The sequence below is a fragment of the Pinus tabuliformis genome, chromosome 1_1, assembly GCF_031772625.1.
Source record: "Pinus tabuliformis cultivar Carrire ecotype Pingquan chromosome 1_1, CPIR1, whole genome shotgun sequence".
Classification (NCBI taxonomy): Eukaryota; Viridiplantae; Streptophyta; class Pinopsida; order Pinales; family Pinaceae; genus Pinus; species Pinus tabuliformis.
The window spans coordinates 134276405-134285385 of NC_142297.1; the positions used below are offsets into that span (position 1 = coordinate 134276405).

The 8981-nt window shown below is 36.8% G+C and overlaps 1 long non-coding RNA gene across 1 annotated transcript; it reads left to right on the top strand.

Annotated features, from left to right (window-relative positions):
- Positions 1–4295: 4295 nt before the first annotated feature.
- On the top strand, positions 4296–5057 carry LOC149212007 (uncharacterized). Its single transcript, XR_016250196.1, has 2 exons — positions 4296–4503; positions 4648–5057. It is a non-coding gene; the product is annotated as an uncharacterized LOC149212007 (long non-coding RNA).
- The last annotated feature ends 3924 nt before the right edge of the window (positions 5058–8981 follow it).

Sequence of the window (8981 nt, forward strand, 5' to 3'; positions counted from 1 at the left end):
AGAGGTTCATAGATTGGAAGAATCTATGTCTCTAATGATTTCTGCTCTATTTATTTTGTTTCTGCTTCTGCCTCTGTTTACTTGAATAAGGAAGCAATACTAATATGTTCTGATTCATCAGCTTTTGATGATGAGGCAATTTCTTTAGGAAACAATAGAGGGAAATTCTGGACATTCCTCACACGATTTTCAATTTTTATATTTCTCTTTACCAGGAAAGAATTTGGAACTGGCATTTCAATTTTTGATAATTGTATCCTTTCAATTTTTGCTGTTAAGCCAGTAAAGAGAGTCTTAGTTACACCTATGTGTCCAACTAAGTTTTCTCCTACTTCTTCTATCTTACTTATTGATTCTCTGGTATAAGAGCGAGTCATGCTGGAATCAAACTGCAAATTATTCAAACAACTATTTACACTATTCAATGAAGACTGTACAACATCTATCTGCTTCTTTACATCTTCTATTTTTGCTACATTCATCTCTAGGCCTTTGATAGCAGTATTGGTCCAATTTAATTGTTCACTAGCTTTTTGGATTCTTCCATCAATGCCTAAAGCATTGTCATCCTTTTGGACCAGAGGAATGGCTTTGGCTGCATTTGTATTTTCTCCTAAAATAATTCCTTTGTAAGGAGGAAATGTAGTAGGAGTTTCTACTTTTGACCCATCAAGTGCAGTCCATCAATGTTTATCAGTTGTAGTGCTAGAGGTGGTTCCAGTGAAAGAATTTATATGGTCAACTTTATCTTTCCATGAATAGAAAGATATCCAAGTGCTATTTGCTTCCATATAATGTTTCCAATCAGTTGCCAACTGCCTCTTTTGTTTAGGGGTGTATGCTTGGTCAAATTCTTCTGCCTGAGGATTTGTATACAAATCCCAATTTAACATGTCTTTCATCCATTTGGCACTGATTTCTGACTTCAAACATCCATCCATGAGTGAAAAGAACTTATGCATTTCCATTATTGCAGGCCTTTTACAGTCAGAAGGAATTTGTTTAAATCTGCATTCTGGAATTAATTGGCATTGCTCAAGTTTCCCTAGCCCATATCTTGGTTTTGATGGTCTCATTAAACAAATCATCTCAGTAAGTCTAGGATCCTCTTCTTCAACTGTATGTACCATAAGGACATGGTCTGAATCTGGCTCTGGCTCATGAGGGAAGGGAATGTCAGAGCATTTGGAATTCGGACACGAATTGATGGAAGTAGAAGGTGGAGCAATACCAGTTCTTAGATTATGATGCAGATGAACATTTCGTTCGGCTAATGTAAGCAGATTTATGGTATCTTCACAGTTTGGACATTTTACTTCTAAGGAAGAATAATTTACAAGTTGAGCTAATTCATATAATTGGTTATGTCTACAGGAGGACGAGGATGAGCAAGCGATATCCACAGTGGAAGGATCTCTGTAGTATTTAGAAGATTTACAAGCAGCATCAATTCTTTGGCGGTCAATTGTTGATCTTTGGGGAAAGGAAATAATTGCATTGGAAGAATTTTCAGTGATATTTGCAGAGGTGATACTTCTAGGTATATGAGGCCTAGAATCGTTTACAACCCAATGTTCTGGAAACTGCAAGTCTTCCCATTTGATTAACAGATGTTCAACTTTTTGGTTTTTGGGATCTGTTTTAACAACAACACTGGACTTGGAGTCTCTACTGGGTGTATGACGGATAGCTGGCCACAAAGTATTTGTATGTCGGAAACAGGCTTTAGTCTGTATGGCTATATTATTCCTCTTTTTCTTCATATCAAACCCCATTGTTTGGATTTGTAACTGCAAGATTTCCTCAATGGTTTCATCATAGACATACACAGAGAAATTTGGGAAGCAGTCGAAATAGACTGGACCATCAGACAGAGGAGCCACAATTCCTCCAATAATGGAATCTGTATACTTGTTGTGCGTCATGTCTCGTACAGTAGCAAGCACAAAAGTGTGTAATCCTTTATGGATCAAAGGATTGATTCCAACCCGAATGCACCCTAAATGCAAATAATTTGTCTTTAGCTTCTTTGCTTCTGCTTGTAAGGCTTTGGGATTAAGCAGAGATATAGTCTGGATACTATCGGAGTTTTCTTGAACTTGACTGACAGATTCTTTAATACTTATTCTAGAAGCAGCAATTAAATGAAAGGGAGCTAAGTCGCTATAGACTTCTGAGGGGGTTATAGCTGGCAATTCCCACCGGGCAGAGGGCTGAGTTTCTTCATAGGTAAGTTCAGCAGAGTTGAGAGTTCTACTTGAACTACTAGCAAACATTTCCCTAAGGGGATTTTCCTCAGCTTGAGAATCTCTCTCTTCAAGTTCTCGGAAAGAAACAGATTTTCTGAATGATTCCATTCTGAATAAGAGTACTTTTAGTTTTTAGAGTACCAACCTCAAGAACCAGACGTTACTGGCTCTGATACCAATTTTTTGCAGGGGCTCCTGTCACGAGCTTGCAACTTGCTGTGCCTCTTCGTTGATTTTGATGGCCAACTCGTGGTGAACCAGTGGTGAACCTACTCAGATCTTTCACACTCTTTTGGCTTACACAACGGCTTCCACGCCTCTCAACAGCCTTGGTGTCCCTTCGATCCTTTGGCAAACTTCCTGCGAACTTCGGACGAACACAGCAAACATTTTGAATCACAGAGATACTCGATTGCAGAAATATAGTGTACTCATTTTATTGCAGAAACTCAAAGTATTACAGAGAGAATTTCTTTACAGAGATTGACTATCGTCGCTTTTACCGGACTGTATACCGTTCATAAAGAACAAGTAATACCGGAGGCTACCTGGCGATAGACAGACTCTGCCTCATAAGTTTATGACTGACATCTACAGACTGAAAGACTCTTACTAATGGTTCAGCCACTTTAGGTTCTCACCAGTGCCGAGCTTCCAAACTACCTATAGGGAACGTAAAGCCTGGCAGGGCGTACAAGTATTTTGTATCTTAATAACCGCAGTTTTACATCCCGACCTCACCCAGCACGCTTTCACGTCATATTTGTAGCTCCCATAAAGCTTAGAACCGATTTGCTTATCAAACTCGCTTGAAGACCCCATATTTCATTATTTCTGAAGAGGCAGTGGGTTCGGGTGACTCTACATTCCATTCCAACTGTTGATTCCTTGTATTTGTTTCCACCTATTTGATTATTTCCAATAGAATCAGTGGGTTGGAATGGTTGAACACTCCATTCCAATTGCGATCCTTGTATTTCTTACCGCATATATGTTACCTGTACATGATCATCGTCACTTTTATTATGTTCTGCTCCCCACTTCGGTACAATCAGTGCCCATGAGCAGAAGCAGAATAAGAATGAAGACGATACTGTACAAGCAGCAGAAATGTGAAAAGAAATACAAGGATCTCACAATTGGAATGGAATGTTAAATCAATCCTACCATTGCTTCTCTCAGAAATAATCAAATATGCGAGAAAAAATACAAAGAACTCACAATTGGAATGAAATGTTGAAACACCATAACCCTCTGCTACCGAAGTGTTAAAAACCTCGAAGACGTGTTGTCTGTGGGAAAAGCCTATGCAGCAACTCAGAGAAAATTGAACTTGGAACTAACATGGGTGTGGTTTAATCACGGCCCAATCCAGAGGTAGAAGAACTGTTTATCTAGATATTCAAAAGCGTGGTGCGTTCATCGAATCCAGCACGAAGAGACTAGAACAAGAACTTTGCCGCGCGTGGGTTGACAGTTGCACACAGAACTCTTAAAAGTCGTGCCCAATTATTTTAGATTGTTCGCTCCTATGGATAACAAGTCAACATCATATTTTTTTTATTGGCTAATATTTTACGTAAAAGTAGAGAACTCTTAAAAGTCGGGCCCAATTATTTTAGAGTCTTCGCTCCTCGAGATAACAAATCAATTTGATATTTTTTTTCGGAGTAGTCTACGGAGGCAGTAGAATGGCCCCTTTTCCGGCACCGGCCGGAAAATCGTCCGGCTCCGGCTACCGGAAATCTCCCCCTCTTCCGCCACCATCGCTCCTCCCGTTCTCCGCCAACCTCCCGGTCCGCCCTGACATTCCCTGACATTCCTGACCGATCGCTGATCGCCTGACATCCTTCCTGCACAAGGGAATGCGCTGGCCGATCGGGGAGTAATTCATTCATCCGCGATCTTTCCCTCCATTCGAATTCAACACCCGCGCGCTGTGCTCCCCTACCCTTACTCTGGAGCCATTCTACTGCCGCCATTGTGGTTTCTCTGTGCTCTGATCCTCTGCGAACTCCTTTGGCCACGTACTCCTCGCAGGTAAGATATCCCTTTATGGCTTGATAGCTTGACGACCGCCTTTTACTCGCAGTGAGAAAGCGATTAAGCCAATTTTCACCTTTGGATGGTGGCATATTCGCTAGATAATATTCTACTGTGATTGATCCTGCTCGCAGATTTTTTTCTCGATTCTTTAAATGGCAGGGTTAGGGTCGATACAGCGGCGTTCGTTTTATTCTGCGATCGATCCTTTGTGTGTGAAATTGTTGAGGGTTTCTGACTCTATATTTGTTTTCATTTTGTTCCCATTAAGATTCATCCATTTTTTCTTTCCCTAGTTTTAATGAAGCACGACGCATCTTTATAATTTTGGATTTTGTTTTCTGTATCTCTGCAGATCTCTATTGAGATTATGTTGTTTATCGCGGTATTGTTCACTAAAAGCGAACATCGGGCTGTGGTTTTAATGGATCCGCGTTAAAGGACACTTTTTCGCTGTAGAATGTATTATAAAGCTTGGCACGGGGTTCGATCTGTGGTCCTTTTTCGCTGTAGAATGTATTATAAACCTTGGCACGGGGTTCGATCTGTGGTCCTTTTTCGCTGTAGAATGTATTATAAAACTTGGCACGGGGTTCGATCTGTGGATCGAGTTAGCTATAGCTGTAATGTTTTTTAATTGTGTAATTTAAGCCCGTGAGAGGCCCTGTGAGGGTTTGTGTTTGCGGGTTTACATGATCTTTCTTTTTCGGGTGCGCTTGCAGGCGGATCTAAATATTAATAATGTAAACCGGTTGTATTTGTGTATCTGTTTGGGTAGATGATCGAATGCTCTGCTCTTTTTTTTCTTTTGTTTTTCTTTTTCTTTCATCTTCTGCCGATAATAAACACATACACAGGACGATTGCTATCAGCATTATGAGGGTTTTGGGGAAAAAGATTATGCATGCAAAGCCTCAAATTTATCAGTGGAAGGAGGGTTTTAGATCATCTACTCAGACATTGCATGCATTTATACATTCATGGTTACAGGTTATCCTGGAAAATGATTCATTAAAATAAAAAAAAGTATGAAATGGAATAACCATGTTACCCTCGAAAATCATTTCATTAGAACAAATAGCGTATGGAAGGGAATGTTTTTGTAAACTGTAGGTTTGTAATAAAATATGGTAAAGCCCCAAAATTTAGGGATACAAAAATCTAAAGTTGAAAGACTGGTAAAAAAATTAAATGATGGGAGTGAAAATGAAGTAATTGTAATTTTTATACTTTTTAGGGATACAAAAATCTAAAGTTGAAAGATTGGTAAAAATTTAAAGTTGAAAGATTGGTAAAAATTTAAATGATGGGAGTGAAAATGAAGTAATTGTAATTTTTATACTTTTTAGTTGGGTAAGAAAACATGGTAAAGCATGAAAATTTAGGAATATAAAAATCTAAAATGGCAAGATGGTAAAAATTAAATGATGGGAGTGAAAATGAAGTAATTGCCTAGGAGGATGTAATGTTATATTAAACTCACAATTTTGTAATGATTTATTAAATATTTTGACTAGATTAAATGTGAGAAAAATAAAATAAAATAAAGAAAAATAATAATTATTAATAAAACATTTTCTTTTTCAATTTACATAAAAATAAAAATAAATTAATAAATTAATAATTATATTTATAATTATAATTAATAATTAAAATTATAAATATAATTATAATTATAAATATAATTATAATGATGAAATGATGAAATGATGATACAAAGTATGAAGGATACTCCCTCGATAGTGATAGGCTATAGGGATTCCATGGGATGATACATGGGCCATAAAATGAAGATATATGCGAACTAATCTTGAATGAAGCACATCAAGTAGTATACATGTCACACCCTAGTGTTCCAAAGATGAGCAGAAACCTAAGATTAATATTCTTTTGGAAGAGAATAAATAAGTACATTGTAAGCATTGTAGCAATAGTTCTAGAGTGTCAGCGAGTAAGGGATGAGCACAAACATCTAGTAGGGTTATTGCAACCCCATAAGATACTATAGTATAAATGGCACATTTATATCAATGGATTTCATCAGAGGACTATCAATGACCACAAGAAGACAAGAAGCCATATTTGTAGTTGTAGATACATTAACCAAGAGTGACAATTTTATACCACTTAAGACTACCTATAAGGAAATAGAGATAACGCGAATTTTCATTGTTGTGATCATGAGATTACATGGAGTTCCAAGTAAGATCATATAAAATAGGGGAGCAATGTCAACAGGATAGTTTTGGACTAGTTTCCAAGAAGCCTTGAGAAACCAGTTAAAATTCATGTTTACTTAGCACCCTGAAAAAATGGTCAAATAGAGCAGACTAATAAAATACTTCAAGACATGATACAAATGTATGTGATGAATCAAAAAATAGATGGGAGGAGGTTTTTCTTCTAGTAGAATATTCTTACAATAAAATTTGTTAGTGTGCCACCAAGATGGAACCATTTGAGTTCTTGTATGGGAGGCCTTGTAGAAACCCTCTTAGTTGGGATCGACTAGAGGACCAAGTATTAATAGGACTATAATTATTACAAGAGATGGAAGAATAAATTACCTTGATTAAGGGAAGGATTAAAGAAGCATAAGATCGAAAAAAAATCTATGTTGATGCTCATCAGATGGATCAGTGCTATGAAGTAGGAGATAGGGTGTTTTTTAGCATAAGACCCCAAAATAACTCCATAAGGTTTGGGAAGGGAGCATGATTGTCTCCACAAATTGTGGCACATTTTGAAGTCATAGAAAGGAAATGTTTGGTAACATGTATATTTTCTTTACCTAAATCACTAACACATATGCATGATGTGTTCTACGTGTTTATATTACATCAATATATTTGACATGCTTCACATGTTGTTTATTTGGGTCATTTGCAAGTCTTGGACGAGAGCACAATGATGGTTGAACTAGTTAAAATACTGGACCAACAAATTTTGCAGCTTATACAATGATTGGTTGACCAAGTTGAGGTCTAGTGGGACAGTTATAGTCCGAGTTCAACCACTTGGGAGGGTGTCGAGGAGACCTATCCTATTTTCCTTTCCTATTCTACAGTCTTTGAGAGGAATTCTATTGTTAAGAGGTGGTGTATATAGTGGCCAACTCTGGTTAACTGACCCTGATATGACATTAACCTTCATATAGCCTTAACGATCATATAGTATTCTTTAAGGACCTCAAGTTGAGGATCTAGATATTTGACTCTTACATTTAGTGGATGTGATAATAATTGTTTTCTATTTTTATGTTATGATGATAGTACTTGTGATGGAAACATTTTATGACTATCTCTAATCATGTGATGGATTAATTATGTTGTATTCTTATGTTAGTTCTTTCTCACATTTATGAAGATGTTGATGATTATGTCATGATGATGATCTAGCATAAAAAATGATGTTGGTCACTAATATTATGAACAAATATTACTAAGTATTATTGAGTGTACTAGGATATTACCCATATGCACTTCTATGTGATGAGTTGGTGACCTATAGTTTGAATTTAATTCCATACTATTTCCTAAAAGACAATTAATGGTCAATTTAAAATTTTGCATTGAATTCTAATAATAGGTTATTGGCTATAGACACAAGTTAGTTGCTTGGACAAAAAACTCACACATGAGTGATGGGGTTGTACATATAGATGAAACTTCATGGGAGAGGTGGGAAAATATCCGCGACACTACCCGCTCGCATGCCCTATGTGAATCGGCTTGAAAGGTGTTTGGAAAATGCCATCTTAAGACCCCAAATTGGTTCACTCACAATGATTTCATCTAGGGGTGAACATCAAGGTGAATTCCTTGATCCTTAGCATCACTAATCTCACAGCAGAGGGTGGCAAGGAGAGGACAATGATCTTCATCGTCACACCTAGTTTTTCCCCTTGTAGTCAATGAATTTCTAAATGGAAAGTAGCGTGGCACCCTTGGAACTTCAAGGGAATTTCTTGAAGGGCACAACCAACTTGGAACCCTTGGAATCAAGAAGAAAGTAATTGGTGTCGCACCATTGTAACTTAAACGAAATTTCTTAAAGGGAACAACTGACTTGGAACCCTTTGCATAAAAAAGAAGCTACTGAAATATAAATAAGATTTGATAATCATACAAATTCACATGATGTAGTATGTGACATTTTAGAACTAAGATAACTAAATCAAGAGTAAACCATGGAATAAAGTGAAAATAGGAAGAAATAAAAAAATGAATAAATTAAGTGACTCTAACCTTCCCATATTTGGAAAACCTTACGCAGATAATGTGCGTATAAAATAACTCCAAAGTATGTAAGTGTTTAAATAAGCAGAAATGAGAAAAGGACATAGAGGTAGTTAGAAACATTAACCCTAGTATAATTTAACCTCATTATGAAGAGAAGGTAGTGAATGAAAATAAAGAGTAATAATTTAAATTAAAGAAATTTAACTTCATGGTATAAATTCCATGTGGTAAGAGACAACACAACGATCTCCATCTATGATTCTATTTGAGATAATGTAGGGTGTATTTTAGGAACTGAATATGACACCTACCATTTCACTTCAATTATGAACATGAAACAAGGAGTATAAAAGGGGGATTAAGTGACAACTAGGATAAGATATAGCGAGTCATGTTGGGGTGATGGAAACAATATTTTCATATAAGAATTTAAGTAAATAACTTAGCA